This window comes from Nicotiana attenuata, chromosome 11 (genome assembly GCF_001879085.1).
Source record: "Nicotiana attenuata strain UT chromosome 11, NIATTr2, whole genome shotgun sequence".
NCBI lineage: Eukaryota > Viridiplantae > Streptophyta > Magnoliopsida > Solanales > Solanaceae > Nicotiana > Nicotiana attenuata.
In genome coordinates this window covers 28,118,653-28,135,579 of record NC_031999.1, presented here as the reverse complement: position 1 = coordinate 28,135,579, position 16,927 = coordinate 28,118,653, and positions in this window count along the sequence as shown.

The window sequence follows — 16,927 nt, the reverse complement described above, 5'->3', positions numbered from 1 at the left end:
GCGAACACTGATTCATTAAAACCCTTCAGAAATTTTCGCTTCTGCGGTCCCGTAACCGCTTATGCGGGACCGCTTCTGCAGCCATATGACCGCTTATGCGGTTTTTCATTAAATCCTTGGCCTTCCGCTTTTGCGCCCAACCATCCGCTTCTGCGGATCTCACCATTCCGCTTCTGCGGCCAAATTTTCGCCTATGCGGACCCGCTGAAGCGATACCCCGTCCGCTTTTGCGGAATTACCCCGGTCCCTCATGGACCGCTTATGCGATCTCTTAGCCGCATCTGCGGAACCGCTTCTGCGGCTCCTTTTTTGCAGATGCGGAAATGCCAGAAGCCAGGTGCACCAGACCTGCAACAAACATCAAGATTCTCCGTTTAACCACCCGAAATCACTCCGAGGCCCTCGGGACCTCAACCAAATGCACAGATATGTTCTATTACTTCATTCAAACTTGCTCGTAACATAAAAACACTATCATAAACATCAAAATCATCGAATTACCACGGATTCAAGCCTAAGCTAAACTAAAACTTCCGAAACTTGCATTTGATCTAAAAACCCGACCTACACACCTCCGAATGATCTGAAACTTTGCGCGCATATCCAAAATCACCTAACGGAGCTACTGCAATTGACGGAATTCCATTCCGACCCTCGGATCAAAATCTCACCTACCATCCGGAATTCACTAAAATCCAACCTTAGCCAATTCAAGCCTAATTCTACACTGGACCTCCAAATTCAATTCCAATTGCGCTCCTAAGTCACAAATCATCCCCCGAAACTAGTCGAATCATCGAAAATCCATTCCGAGCCTTCTAACTCATAAGTCAATATTCGGTTGACTTTTCCAAACAATCCTTCTCATAAAGAGACTTATTGTCTCATTTCTAACCAAACTCTAACCGAATTACTTCAAATTCTCCAAACACATATAATGAAACATATAGGAGTATAAAACGGGGAAAACAGGGCGGTAACTCCCGTAACGACGGGTCGGGTCGTTACAAGAATGTATTCTCATACTTCTGGCTTGTTTATTCAGGGTTGTGTTCATCCTCCCAACAACACCATTTTCTTCTAGTGTTCCAAGAACTATCTTGATCATTCTGATCCCATTCTCAGAGAAGAATGCTTTAAACTCTTGACTATCATACTCTTCTCTATTGTCAGACTTCAGACATTTTAACTTTAGGCTTGTCTTTTCAACTTCAGCTTTCCATCTTTTAAAGACAGCAAACACATAAGATTTATTTTTAAGAAAATAAACCCATACCTTTCTTGTGAAATCATCAATGAAGGTGAAATAATAGTGTGAGCCTCCCAGAGAAATTACATGAGTTGTTCCTCACACATATGTATGCACTAGTTCCAGCTTCTCTTTTTTGGCGTCCTTCCCGCCTTTGAGAAACTAACTCACTTTCGTTTCCCGTAAATGCAATCTTCGCACAAACCTAATTCAACATGTTTTAGGTTTGACAACTTTTCTTTGGATGCCAACAACTTTATTCCATTCTCAGTCATATGCACGTGCCTACGGTTCCACAATGTTGTATCACGACCATGATCAATTGTTGCTATAGTATCTCTTTGTATTGCAGTTGCATAGAGTGTTCCCTTCATGAAGCCTCGTGCCACAAAAAAATTTTCTTTGTTTATATTCCACGATCAATTCCTGAATGTCGTTGTATATCCTTCACCGTTTATCTGACCCATAGATATCAGATTTTTCTTGTGGCCAGGAACATGTCGGACATTTTGCAATTTTCATAGCGTGCCTTGTTAAGTCTTTATATGAACTTCACCTTTCCCGAAAATGTCCATAGGTTCACCGTCTGCTAGATAAACTTTCTTAATTTTTCCAGCAATATAATTATTCAATAATTCTTTGCATTATGTTGAGTGAAAGGATGCACATAAGTCTATAATCCAAGATTCGACTGGACTGTCTACACAACAAATTAGTACATAGCCAACTTGTTCAGAAATTACATTTGCTGAATTTTCTTCCTTTTTCTTCTTTGGTTCTCTACATTGACTACTGTAGTGATCTTTTTTATCGCAACTCCAACAAGTAATGTCTTTGCGATTTTTAGATAGCCCTCTTCTCCTTGACTTTGATTTGACACGACCATGACTTTGTCCTCTTTGGTTGCTTCTCCCCATACTATCGGTATTAAAAGAAGATCATGGGGAATCACTTTATTCTCTTTGACGAATATCTTCGCTTAGAACCATGTCTCTAATATCATTCAATTTGAGTTTGGTACTTCCCAATGAACTGCTAACGGCAGTTACCATTGCAGACCAACTCTCCGATGGAGATGATAGTAGAATCAATGCCCTAACTTCATCATCAAATATTATATTAAGAGAACTCAATTGAGTTAAGATTATATTAAACTCATTGATATGTTCCGTGACAGATCCACCTTCTGTCATCTTTAAGTTGAACAATCGACGCATCAAATAGACTTTATTTGAAGCAAATGGCTTCTCGTACATATTTGATAACGCCTTCATTAAGCCTGCATTGATCTTCTCGTTTATAATGTTAAACACCACATTTCGTGTTAGCATCAAACGAATCACACCAAGAGCTTGGCGATCTAATACATCCTAATCCGCTTTGGTCATATTCTCTAGTATTACCTCAGTTAGAGGTAAGTGTAATTTTTCTAGTACAAATAATCCTCTATTTGCATTTTCAAAGTCCAAAATCTTTGCCATTGAACTTGTCAATCTTAATTTCCTTCTTCTGATGCCATTTTTCACAAAAAAAAAAAGTTTCTATGAATAGTAACGACGAATACTATCTGTGTAAAAAAAAAAAAATAACCCAACCGCATAAGTTGGACAACAATCACTATTGGTAAATAGCACTATCACTATTACTAAATAGTGTTAGTAATGATTATCAATAGTATCGCATTATTCTTGTGAATAGTACATGCACCAATACTAAACTTTTCTACCAGAATTACACTATTTGTGCACTGATACCAGTTGTTGGGAAACGTGTCAAGCTAATAGAAGGAACAAATATTTAAAAGAGAAAAAAAATTGCACAAGGCAAGACAAGATAAGATTTACGTGGTTCAGCAATTTTTGTCTACTCCATGGCCACACAAAGAATAGCTCTTTATTAATTGAAGAGAAAGAAGAAGTTGAGGGATGCTCTACAAACGAAAATGTAGACCCCTTTTATAGGCATCTGAATGCCCTGTCGACATAATCACGTATGTCATAACAAAAGAATTCAACCTGTCGATGTAAGCGCTTACGTCATAAGAAATACTCAAAGATAAATTCTTCCACCCATCATTTTTCTTCTCTCTTTGACTTTTCTTTCTTTTATTTTGTCTACTTTTCTTTCTTTCACATACAACAACAACTTTGCTTCTATCACGCTCAACTGGATAGGTGGGAGATTTTCTCGTTCAGAGTAAGACAATTGAAGGCAACATAAATTCATTTCGAGCCCTGATATAAATAGTTATAGCTTTCTTTCATTCATTTACACTTAATAGATGTAGACAAAGGAGATAGAGATTACTTTGATAATCTCTCAGATGTTACCAGGGGCTCAGCTTTTCTCTTACCCAACTTTATAGTAGGAGGCAGTTTGATTATAAATATTTGTAGCTAATTTTAATAAAATTGATATGTACTGCTGAATCCATTAATGTATTGCTAAGAAAATGTAAATATTTTCTGTTAAAAGACGTAAAAGATTTAGATCAAAATTATAGGCATCAGTAGTGTAAACAATTCTCACACTATAACTGATTATAAATATTACTTCATTCATTTCAATTTAGATGTTATAATTTGACTTGACACAACGTTTAAAAAAAAAAGACCTTTGAAGCATATGGGCTTAGCTTTAAAGATAAAATCTTTGTGGGTCATGCATTTGTGCTGCTCTAAAAACTTCTCTTATGTTATAAATAGAGTTTTATTTATGGTGAATGTCTATATGTCATAGAGATTTTAGGATTTGTTACTTGGTGACTAAGTCACTTTTTCCCTGTAAAATAGAGGGTTCTATTCCATTGTAATTCATCCCAAATCAACAAGAATTCTATCTCTCTACTTTTCCTTGTAATACTCTTCTTATATTATTTTACAACACGGTATCAGCACGAGACTCTAACCAATTAGATAGAAGCTTTGAGATTGAGCATAATTATTGTCAATTGTTCCAATGTAGGTATTTTACTTTATTTCTCTTTTCAATTCTTGACATTCTATAATTTGATTATAAATACAAGCAAAGACGATAATTTTGATTGTAACTCTAATGGAGTTTGAAAGAAATCATAACCACCCAAAGTGGTAAAGTTTTTATGCCTTGTCATGATCACATTCATGTATGATTGTGGCCAAAGAATTGAAAATCCGTCCCATTGAATTTACTACATTCACATTCCCTTAAGAGAATGTGATAGCAGTATGTGATAAGTCTGAAAGGAGACAAAATTACTACTATGAATGTATCAATGGATGTGGGTGTAGCAATAGACGAAATTATAATCTCATCATTATGGTAATGAGAGCAATAATGATTCTCAAAATAATCCTTCACTTTGTAAAAGTATATTTGTCATCGATTTGACATGAGATTTTGTAACACACATATAGATGATTATGGTCCATTCATGATGTGAATGTGACACCATGTGATGAATACATTTTCATTCTTGTAGGAATATAAATGTGCTAGTGGTAGTGAATATACCACACTCACCTCTAAGAGGAAGTTTGAGATGAAATAAGAAAATAATTTCATTATTATGGCATGAATGGTCATTGGTCATGTACCGATTGTAGATCCCAAATATTATGATTATTAAAAGACAACGGTAATGCAAGAAATAAATCTTGCATTTAATTTTGACCATAACCATAATGGTATAACTTTCTCTTTAAAAGAGATATTCACCATATGATTGTTGATGAATATGTGGTAATACCAAATTAACTGAGAGCTCTGGAAGAGACAACTATTACTATTTTGGAGAAATACAACTGATTATCAATAAGGCATTAAGTTGTAGTAAGTCTCAAAGAAACTTATTTAGTTTCTAAGGTATTCGCGAAAACGGTTGGTTATATTGAGACTATAAATGAAGGAAAGATTTGATATCTACTATTGCTACAACTTGTAGCGGGGTAATCTGTATGTAAAAAAATTACCCGCTTTATTCTCCAGTTTGTAATACACAAATAAAAGCATACCACAATAAAGTGAATGTTTATTGATATAAAAACTCATATCATAATAAACTTGGAGGTTATTGATAATTGCACATGTCATGTTATAAACCTGAACTTTATCAATATTGATAATTTATTCAGTTGGCATAATTGATTTAGCCATATTAATTTAAGTATGATGTGAAAAAAAGAGAATTCACATGGGTAAATATTAAAGAACTAGAAAGTTCTTTGCGGATTCTCTTATGTTGCTTGTTCTTATTAATTAATAGACCAACTAAAATTGGGATTGAATCCCATGAATATTGGAAATATCAAAAATGAATATGGTCTCATTCACCTTCCATGTATACCACATATGATGCATATATAAGATGGTTACATGTGCGATTATTATTAATCCGTAACCTGGTGTTTGCGAGGTAACTTGCTCAATAATTTAATTTAGAGCATAATTTCCAGATTTTCTATTCAAGATAATTTATCTTGATAAGTTGGTTTACATCACAACTAATTTAGCAAGTTGATTTATTGAGTGCCTCCACTTAATAGTTAAACTATTTCTTGTGAGAACAAAGTTATCTATATCAGTTTGATATACGTTATATACCAAAGTATATTACATTCTCCCTTCACAAAGTGGTTCATGGTCAAGAAACAAATAGTTTCATCTTATTATTATTATTATTGATGTGCGGTGTATATTTTAATTAACACCATAGAGCGCAAAGATGGATTTCCAAAGTTGAGGAAGTAAGTTAGTTTTTCTAACATGAGGGGGAGACAAGATAAATAATTGAGAAAATATTACGTGGAATGAATTATCATGTGTACATCTTGATCCTCGAGTAAAATAATATGAACTTGAAGTTCAAAAAAAGAAAAATTCATTTGCAATATATTGCAAAGCATGCCAGACGCATTTGCTGACCCAAAGAAAGTACCTATATTCTCATTGCAAATACTCCTATTAATTCCTAGAAGGACTAAGTCTATTGTACGCTTAAAGCATATAGACATGTCGGTTTCAAATAAACTTCTTGATAAAGAAGATGAGCAAATGATCAAAATGATCATAATAAACGAGGCAAGTGATCTAGAAGATCACATGACATAACACTTCATAAAATCTCAGGAGAGGTTCAGGGACATGAAAATATTAATGAAGAGATCTCTATGTTATGTTTTTACTAAAAACTATTGGAACCGATATAAAATGTTCGTCGACGACATCAATCATAGCGCTAAGTATAGATGAGGATCTTATGTTTGTCGAATACAGACACAAAAATATTGGCCAAATAGAAGAGACACAATTCAGATAGAATTTTGTAACGACCCGGCCGGTCGTTTCATGAGTTACCGCTCCGTTTCCCCATTTATACTCCTTATTTTCTTGTTCAGTTGTATTATGTGTTATCGGGTTGGTTAGTTTGGGTTGGGAGAGGTTTTGGAAAGGAATGAGACACTTCGTCTCTTTTGAGTAACCTTAGGTTGGAAAAATCAACCGGATGTTGACTTATGTGAAAAAGGGCTCGGATGTGAATTCTGATGGTTCGGATAGCTTCAGGAGGTGATTTGGGACTTAGGAGAATGATCAGAATGTGTTTTGGAGGTCCGGAGTAGATTTAGGCTTGAATTGGCGAAATTGGAATTTTAGCGTTTTCCGGTTGATAGCTGAGATTTTGATATAGGGATCGGAATGTAATTCCGAAAGTTGGAGTAGGTCCGTTGTGTCATTTTTGACATGTATGCAAAATTTTAGGTCATTCTGACGAGGTTTGATAGACATTTTGATCAAAAATGGAATTTAGAAGTTTTTGGAGTTCTTAGGCTTGAATCCGATGTTAATTTGGTGTTTTGATGTTGTTTTAAGAGTTTAGAAGGTGGGAACAAGCTTTAATGATGTTATGGGATATGTTGGCATGTTTGGTTGAGGTTCGGAGGGCCTCGGGTGAGTTTCGGGTGGTTGAACGGATCAAATTCATGTTGGAAAAGTTGTAGAAAATCTGCTTTTGGTGTTGCAGACATTTGGCCTTCGCATTCGCGAGTGGGCTCTCGCGTTCGCGAAGGGTTAGGGTGTGAGGCAGGAGGTTTGTCCTTCGAGTTCGCGATGGGTGTCCCGTGTTCGCGAAGGGTTAGGTGCAGTGTTCATAGCGAACACGACGAGTTTCCCGCGTTCGCATAGAGTAAATGGGAGCAGCTGGGTCCAGGTTCGTTGTGCCTCGCGTCGCGAGCTGGATGTCGCGTTCGTGATGGGTTGAAGAGCTTCGCGTTCGTGTTCTCGTTCAGGCTGTCGCATTTGCGGAGAAGGATTTAAGTGGTCAATGGATTTTGTGCTTCGCGAACACGAGGCGTGGACCGCGTTCGCGAAGAAGGGATTTAAATTGTCGGGCAGAATGTTTAAAAGACCACTTTTGCGAGTTTTGGCCTTAGTTCACCATTTTTGAGTCGGTTTTGGAGCATTTGAGAAGAATTGAAGAGGGAATCAAAGGGAAACACTTGGAGGTAAGATTTATGCACTTAATACTCGATCCTATTGTGATTTCTACCTAATTAAACATGAAATTTATGGAATCTAAAGCCTAAAATTGGGGAGTTAGGGCTACTTTGAGGTGACGCACACGCTAGATGACGAGCATGGGGTCGTGCACCATTGGGAATTGTGACTTAGTCCGTCTCGTATGACTGTTAAATCGCGTATTTGATTAAAACTTGTTTGCTATCATTGTGTTTTGGAAAGTATTATCATGTTTTGGGGTGAATGCCATATTTGGGACTCGTGACAACTGTTTTGGACCCTTAGGGATTTTTACTACTACTACTTAATGTTTTGACTTCATAATTGTACTCAGTCATGCTGTATTCTTCTATTTTTCATAACTCAACCATATTTACTCCGTTTTGATATTTTAAATGATATTTTGGGCTGAGCATCATGTTTTACTGTTGCCCGAGTAGCTTGAGAGATTTTTGACTGAGTGAGGCCGAGGGCCTTTGTTGTGAGGATATTATGGGATCGGGCTGCGCGCTGCAGTAGTGTTGTACTAATTCATGATTATGAGGCCGAGGGCCTGATTTGTTACGCCACGAGGTGGCAAGTTATGAGGTCGAGTGTATGTTTGATTATGCCACGAGATGGCTTGTTATTGCGCTTGGGCTGTAAGGAGCCCCTTCAGGAGTCTATACAGCCCCAGTGAGCGCGGGTCCCAGTGTGAGATGTGATATTGCTCGGGGGGCTATTATTGTTTCATGTTATTTCCCGAGGGACTGATACGAGTGATTGTGAGGTAGCCCGAGGGGCTGGTTCTTTTGTATTTTTCCCGAGGGGCAGTTATGGGACTTGTTTTGTCCGAGGGGCTTATTTATGTTTCTATCCTTTTCTCAATATTTTCATCACTTGTTTGAACTACTGAAATATGTTTTAAAAAGGTTTTTACTAAACTAAGATGTTTTTATGAGTTTTACCGTTTTACTGCATTGTTATGGATTTATATTGTTTTGTTGTAGCACTATGTTGTGTTTTACGTGTTTTCTTACAGCTCAGCTGCCTTTACTTTTGTTACTTACTAAGTTGACATACTCACATTACTCCCTGCACCCTGTGTGCATATCCAAGAGTCTCGGGTCACGCTACCATGTGCAGATTTGCCTTCCAGCAATCTTGTTCGGAGTTGACTAGGTAGCTGCTCGGCGTTCGCAACCCAGTGCTTCTCCTTCCTATCTTTATTTTGCTTTGTACTAGCTTTGTTTCAGACTATGTTGTCTTTTCATATTTCTAGACGAGTCGAAGATGCTCATGACTGGTAACACCCGATGTCGGGCTGTGTTTATTTCCGCATTGTTCTATTCTACCTTATACAATGGGATTTTCGCTTATTATTGTCTTTAAATGACTTATTACAATTGTTTGGTTGGTTTTGGGGTTTGTGTCGCCTGTCCTAGTTTCACGATAGGCGCCATCACGACCGAGTCCTTTTTAGGGTCGTGACAAGTTGGTATCAGAACCTAGGTTACATAGGTCTCACGAGTCATGAGCAGGTTTAGTAGAGTCTCGCGGATCGGTACGGAGACGTCTGTATTTATCCTCGGGAGGCTGCAGAACCTTTACGAAAACTTCATATTCTTGAATTCTTGTCGTGCGAATCTGTTGATCCGAGTACTAAACTTCTGTTATTCTATTCTCTCACAGATGGTGAGGACACGTGTTACCGGTTAGGATGGACAACCACCAGTTGGGGCCACTAGAGGCCGTAAATGCGGCCGAGGCCGTGGTAGGGGCAGGGGTGTAGCTTGCACAGTAGCTAGGGCAGCGCCTGCAGACCCACCAGCCGCCCAGTTCATGATCAGGTCCCAGTTGTGGACGCTCCAGCAGCACCAGTTCAGGCACCAGCTGTGCCTATTGTGACTCCAGGTCTTCAGGAGGCCCTGTCCTAGATTCTATCAGTGTGCACTAGCCTAGCTCAGGTGGTCTCAGTTAGTACAGTCGCAGCTACTTCTTAGGCCGGGGGAGGCACTCTAACTCTCGCCGCTCTCACACCTGAGCAGGTCGTGCAGGGACTTCAGACACCGGGGACACATCCAGCTCAGCCGGTTGTAGCTGCTCAGGACTATGTAGCTCTTGTTAAGCCAGAGTACGAGCAGCGCAGGTTGGAGAGGTCTGGTAGACTTCAGCTTCCGACTTTCAGTGGTACAAAGGGCGAGGATGCCCACGGTTTCTTGGACAAGTGTTAGAGAATTCTTCATACAGCGGGTATTCTAGAGATCAGTGGGGTCGCATTTACTACTTTTTAGTTTTCTGGAGCTGCCTTCACTTAGTGGGAGGCTTGTGAGAGGCATAGGCCTATTGGTGCAGCGCCCCTTACCTGGCAGCAGTTCTCCGTTCTCTTTTTGGAGAAGTATGTGCCACAGTCTCGCAGAGAGGAGCTGCGCAGGCAGTTCGAGCAGTTGCGTCAGGGAGATATGACTGTGACGCAGTATGAGATGAGGTTCTCGAATTTAGCTAGTCATGCTATTTGGTTGGTTCCTACAGATAGGGAGAGGATCAGGAGGTTCGTTGATGGCCTCACATATCAGCTTCGGATTCTCATGACCAGTGAGAGGGTGTCAGTTGATACTTTTGAGGAGGTTGTTGACATTGCTCGCGAGATTGAGTCAGTTCGTCACCAGGAGCGAGATGAGAGGGAGGCCAAGAGGCCTCGAGGATCTGGTAGTTTTGGTGGTGCTCCTTCGAGAGGTCAGTTTCAATACGGCAGAGGTCGTCTATTTAGGCATGCTCAATCAGCTCACCCAGGTTATTGTAGGGTGTCATCGGGTCATGGTTCTCATAGTTCTTATCAGTGCCATTCATCACTCAGTGCCCCTTCCAACCTAGAGTTCATTCCGTGCTCCATCAGTTCACGGTTATTCTATGCCAGGTGCATCTGGTAGTCATTCTGGTGCTAGGGGTTCCCTTCATTCCCCGTCTCCAGCACCAGAGAGTTGTTATAAGTGTGGAGAGATGGGTCACATGTGGAGGTAGCGTCCTCGTCATCTTGGGGGTTCGTCTAAGCAGAGGAGTCATCCATCGGCTTTAGCTCCAGTTACTTCACCACCACCCACCCAGCTAGGGGTCGCCCCAGAGGGGGAGGTCAATCAGGTGGTGGTTAGGCCTGTTTCTATGCACTCCTAGCTAGACCCGATGTTATTGCTTCAGATGATGTGATTACATGTATTGTCTCAGTCTGCCACAGAGATGCCTCTATGTTATTTGATCCCGGTTCCATTTTTTCATATGTGTCATCATATTTTGCTCGTTATTTGGATACGCCCCGTGAGTCTCTTATTTCATCTGTTCATGTATCTACGCCGGTGGGCGATACTATTGTTGTGGACCATGTATACCGATCATGTGTGGTGACTATTGGGGGTCTGGAGACCCGAGTGGACCTGTTATTGCTTCATATGGTGGAATTTGAATTGATATTGAGCATGGATTGGCTATCTCCGTGTCGTGCTATTTTGGACTGTCATGCTAAGACAGTGACATTGCCTGCCGGGTGTGTCACGGATTGAGTGGCGAGGTTCGACTAATTTTGTCCCTAGTAGGGTGATCTCGTTCTTAAAGGCCCAGCGGATGGTTGGGAAAGGTTGTCGTTCGTACTTAGCCTTTGTGAGAGATGTCGGTGCAGAGACTCCTAGTATTGATTTTGTTCCTGTGGTGAGGGATTTTCGTTTCTTGTAGACCTGTCGGGCATGCCCCCGGACAGGGATATTGATTTTGGTATTGACCTGGTACCGAGCACTCAACCCATTTCTATTCCACAGTATCGTATGGCACCAGTGGAGTTGAATGAGAAGCTTCAAGAACTCCTAGATAAGGGGTTTATTCGGCCTAGTGTGTCGTATTGGGGTGCGCCTGTTCTATTTGTGAAGATAAAGGATGGCACGACGAGGATGTGCATTGATTACAGGCAGTTGAACAAAGTAACCATCAAGAACAAGTATCCTTTGCCTCGGGGAGCGAGAGTGTTCTCCAAGATTGATCTCCGTTCAGGGTATCACCAGCTAAAGATCAGGGACTCGGATATTCATAAGATAGCTTTTAGGATCCGATATGGTCATTATGAGTTCCTGGTGATGTCTTTTGGGCTGACCAATGCCCAGCAGCATTCATACATTTGATGAACAGCGTGTTTCGGCCTTATCTCAACTTGTTTGCCATAGTTTTCATTGATGATATTCTGGTATACTCGCATAGTTAGGAGGAGCACGCGGAGCATTTGAGAGTGGTGTTGCAGAGATTGAGGGAGGAGAAGCTTTATGCAAAGTTGTCCAAGTTTGAGTTTTGGATTAATTCAGTGGCATTCTTTGGGCACCTGGTGTCTAGTGAGGGTATTCAAGTGAATCCAAAGAAGATAGAGGCGGTTCAGAGTTGGCCTAAACTGACCTTAGCCATAGAGATTTGCAGCTTTCTTGGATTGGTGGGTTATTACCGTTACTTCGTTCAGGGATTTTCATCTGTAGCATCACCCTAGACCATGTTGACTCAAAAGGGTGCTCCTTTCATGTGGTCGGATGAGTGTTAGGAGAGCTTTCAGAAGCTCAAGACTGCCTTGACCATAACTCTAGTATTAGTTTTGCCATCAGCTTCAGGTTCATATACAATGTATTGCGATGCTTCGAGAGTTGGTATTGGGTGTGTGTTTATGCAGGAGGGTAGAGTTATTGCTTATGCTTCTTGTCAATTGAAGCCGCATGAGAAGAACTACCCCGTTCATGATTTGGAGTTGGTTGCCATTGTTCACGCGTTGAAGATTTGGAGGCATTATTTGTATGGTGTGTCTTGTGAGGTGTTTACTGATCATCGTAGCCTCCAGCACTTTTTCAAGCAGAAGGATCTCAATTTGAGGCAGCGAAGATGTTGGAGCTGCTAAAGGATTATGATATCACTATTTTGTACCATCCAGGGAAGGCCAATATGGTGGTCGATGCCTTGAGTAGGAAGGCGGTGAGTATGCGGAGTTTGGCGTATATTCCTGTTGGGGAGAGACCTCTTGCAGTTGATGTTCAGGCCTTGGACAATCGGTTCGTGAGGTTGGATATTTCGGAGCCCAATCGGGTATTGGCTTTTGTGATTTCTCGGTCTTCCTTATTTGATCACATCAGAGAGCGTCAGTATGATGGTCCTCATTTGCTTGTCCTTAGGGACAGAGTTTAGCAAGATGATGCCAGAGATGTGACTATTGGTGTTGATGGAGTATTGAGGATGCAGGGCCGGATATGTGTGCCTAATGTAGACGGGCTTCCGGAGTTGATTCTGGAGGAGGACTATAGCTCGCGGTATTCCATTCATCCGGGAGCCGCGAAGATGTATCAGGATCTGAGACAGCATTATTGGTGGAGGAGAATGAAAAAGGACATTGTGGGGTTTGTAGCTCGGTATCTCAATTGTCAGCAGGTGAAATTTGAGCATCAGAGACCGGGTGGCTTGTTTCAGCAGATGGATATTCCAGAGTGGAAGTTGGAGCAAATCACCATGGACTTTGTAGATGGGCTCTCACGGACTTTGAAGAAGTTTGATGCTATTGGGGTGATTGTTGTTCGGCTGACCAAGTCCGCACACTTCATTCCCGTGTGTACTACCTATTCTTCAGAGAGGTTGGCAGAGATCTATATCCGGGAGATTGTTCGTTTGCATGGTGTCATAGTTTCCATCATTTCAGATAGAGGTACTCAGTTTACTTCATAGTTTTGAGGTCTGTACAGCGAGAATTGGGTACTCAGGTTGAGTTGAGCACAACTTTTCGCCCTCAGATGGACGGGCAGTCCGAACTCACTATTTAGATATTGGAGGACATGTTGCGTGCTTGTGTCATTGATTTTGGAGGGTCATGGGATCACTTTCTACCGCTCGTAGAATTCGCTTATAACAACAGTTATCAGTCGAGTATTCAGATGGCTCCATATGAGGCTTTGTATGGCAGATGGTGTAGATCTCTGATCGGTTGGTTTGAGCCGGGTGAGGCTAGTCTTTTAGGTACAGACTTGGTGCAAGATGCTTTAGACAAGGTGAAGGTGATTCAGGAGAGGCTTTGTACAGCGCAGTCAAGACAAAATAGTTATGCTGATAGGAAGGTTCGGGATATGTCCTACATGGTTGGTGAAAAGGTTCTATTGAAGGTTTCGCCCATGAAGGGTGTTATGAGATTTGGTAAGAAGGGTAAATTGAGTCCTCGGTTCATTGGGACTTTCGAGGTGCTTCGGAGGATTGGGGAGGTGGCTTATAAGCATGATTTGCCACCCAGCTTATCGAGTGTGCATCCGGTATTTCATGTTTTTATGCTCCGAAAGTATATTGGCGATCCTTCTCACGTTTTGGATTTCAGCACGGTTCAGTTAGATGATGATTTGACTTATGATGTGGAGCCAGTAGCTATTTTGGAGCGTCAGGTTTGAAAGTTGAGGTCAAAGGATATAGCTTCGGTGAAAGTGCAGTGAATAGGTCGTCCTGTGGAGGAGGCTACCTGGGAGGCCGAGTGGGAGATGTGGAGCAGATATCGTCACCTATTTGAGGCTTCAGGTATGTTTCTTGACTCGTTCGAGGACGAACGTTTGTTTAAGAGGGGGAGGATGTAACGACATGGCCAGTCGTTTCATGAGTTACCACTCTGTTTCCCCCATTTCTGTTCCTTATTGTTTTTTTCAGCTGTATTATGTGTTATCGGGTTGGTTGATTTGAGTTCGGAGAGGTTTTGGAAAGGAATGAGACAATTAGTATCTTTTGAGTAAGCTTAGGTTTGGAAAGTCAAATGGATGTTGACTTATGTAAAAAGGGTTCGGATGTGAATTTGGATGATTCGGATAGCTTCGGGAGGTGATATGGGACTTAGGAGCGTGATCGAAATGTGTTTTGGAGGTCCGGCGTAGATTTAGGCTTGAATTGGCGAAATTGGAATTTTGGCATTTTCCGGTTGATAGGTGAGATTTTGATATAGGGGTCGGAATGGAATTCTGGAAGTTGAAGTAGGTCCTCTATGTCATTTGTGATGTGTGTGCAAAATTTCAGGTAATTCGGACGAGGTTTGAAAGACGTTTTGATCGAAAGCGGAATTTGGAAGTTTTTGGAGTTCTTAGGCTTGAATCCGATGTTAATTTGGTATTTTGATAATGTTTTGAGCATTCCGAAGGTGGGAACAAGTTTGAATGATGCTATGGGATATGTTTTCATGTTTGGTTAAAGTCCGGAGGGCCTTGGGTGACTTTCGGGTGGTTGAACGGATCAAATTCATATTGGAAAAGTTGCAGAAACTCTGCTGTTGGTGTTGCCGACATTTGGCCTTCGCGTTCGCGAGTGGGCTCTCGCATTCGCAAAGTGTTAGGATGTGAGGCAGGAGGTTTGGCCTTCGTGTTCGCGATGGGTGTCCCGCATTCGCGAAGGGTTAGGTACAGTGTTCATCGCGAACGCGATGAGTTTCCTATGTTCGCGTAGAGTAAATAGGAGCAGCTGAGTCCAGGTTCGTTGAGCTTCGCGTTCGCGAGCTGGATGTCGCGTTCGCAATAGGTTGAGAAGCTGAGGCTTCGCGTTCGCATTCAGGGTGTCTTGTTCGCGAAGAAGGATTTAAGTGTTCAACGGATTTTGTGCTTCGCGAACGCGAGGTGTTGACCGCGTTCGCGAAGAAGGGATTTAAATTGCTGTGCAGAATGTTTAAAAGACCAATTTCGCGATTTTTTGCCATAGTTCACCATTGTTTAGTCGGATTTGGAGCTTTTTGAGAAGAATTGAAGAGGGAATCAAAGGGAAACACTTTGAGGTAAGATTTATGGACTTAATACTCGATCCTATTGTGATTTCTACCTAATTAAACATGAAATTTATGGAATTTAATGCCTTAAATTGGAGAGTTAGGGCTTGGAACTTGAGATCTTGATTTGAGAATTTGAGGGGTCGTTTGTGGTCGGATTTTGATGTATTTGATATGTATGAACTCGTGAGAGTATAAGGATTTCATTTTTGTGATTTTATCGGAATCCGAGACGTGGGCCCGGGGGTCGGGTTTGGCCAATTTCGGAGTTTTGATGTAAATTAGTTATTTTCGAGTGGGCTCTTTTCCCTTAGCATATTTTGATGTATAAATCTGTTTTGGTTAGATTTGGAGCATCCGGAGGTCGATTCGTGAGGCAAGGGCATCGCGGGCTAGAGTTTGGACCGGATAGAGGTAAGTAATGATTGTAAATGTTGTCCTGAGGATATGAAACCCCGGATTTCACATCGTTGTGCTACTTTGAGGTGACGCACACGCTAGATGATGAGCGTGGGGTCGTGCACCGTTGGAAAATGTGACTTTGTCCGCCCCTTATGACTGTTAATTCGCGTATTTGATTAAAACTTGTTTGATATCATTGTGTTTGGAAAGTATATCATGTTTTGGGCTGAATGCCATATTTGGACCCCGTGCCAACTATTTTGGACCCTCAGGGAATTTTTACTTCTACTCCTCACTGTTTTGACTTCATAATTGTACTTAGTCATGCTGTATTCTACTTTTTCTCATAACTCAACCATATTTACTACTTTTTGAGATTTTAATTGATATATTGGGCTGAGCATCGTGTTTTACTATTGCCCGAGTGGCTTGAGAGATTTCTTACTAAGTGAGGCTGAGGGCCTGTGTTGTGAGGATATTGTGGGACCAAGCTGCGCGCCGCAATAGTGTTGTACTGATTCATGATTATGAGGCTGAGGGCCTGATTTGTTACGCCACAAGGTAGCTTGTTATGAGGCCGAGTTCCTATTTGATTATGCTACGAGATGGCTTGTTATTGCGCTTGGGCGGTATGGAGCCCCTCTAGGAGTCAGTACAACCCCAGTGAGCGCGGGTACCCAGTGTGAGATGTGACATTTCCCGAGGGGCTATTGTTTTTTCATGTTATTTCCTGAAGGGCTGATACGAGTGATTGTGAGGTAGCCCAAGGGGCTGGTTCTGTTGGTATTTTGCCCGAGGGGCAGTTATGGTACTTGTTTTGTCCGAGGGGCTGATTTATGTTTCTATCATTTTCTCACCATTTTCATCACTCGTTTGAACTACTGAAAGATGTTTTAAAAAGGTTTTTACTGAAATGAGATGTTTTATGAGTTTTATTGTTTTAGTGTATTGTTCTGGATTTATACTGTTTTGTTGTAGCATTATGGTGTGTTTTACGTATTTTCTTACTGCTCAGTTGCCTT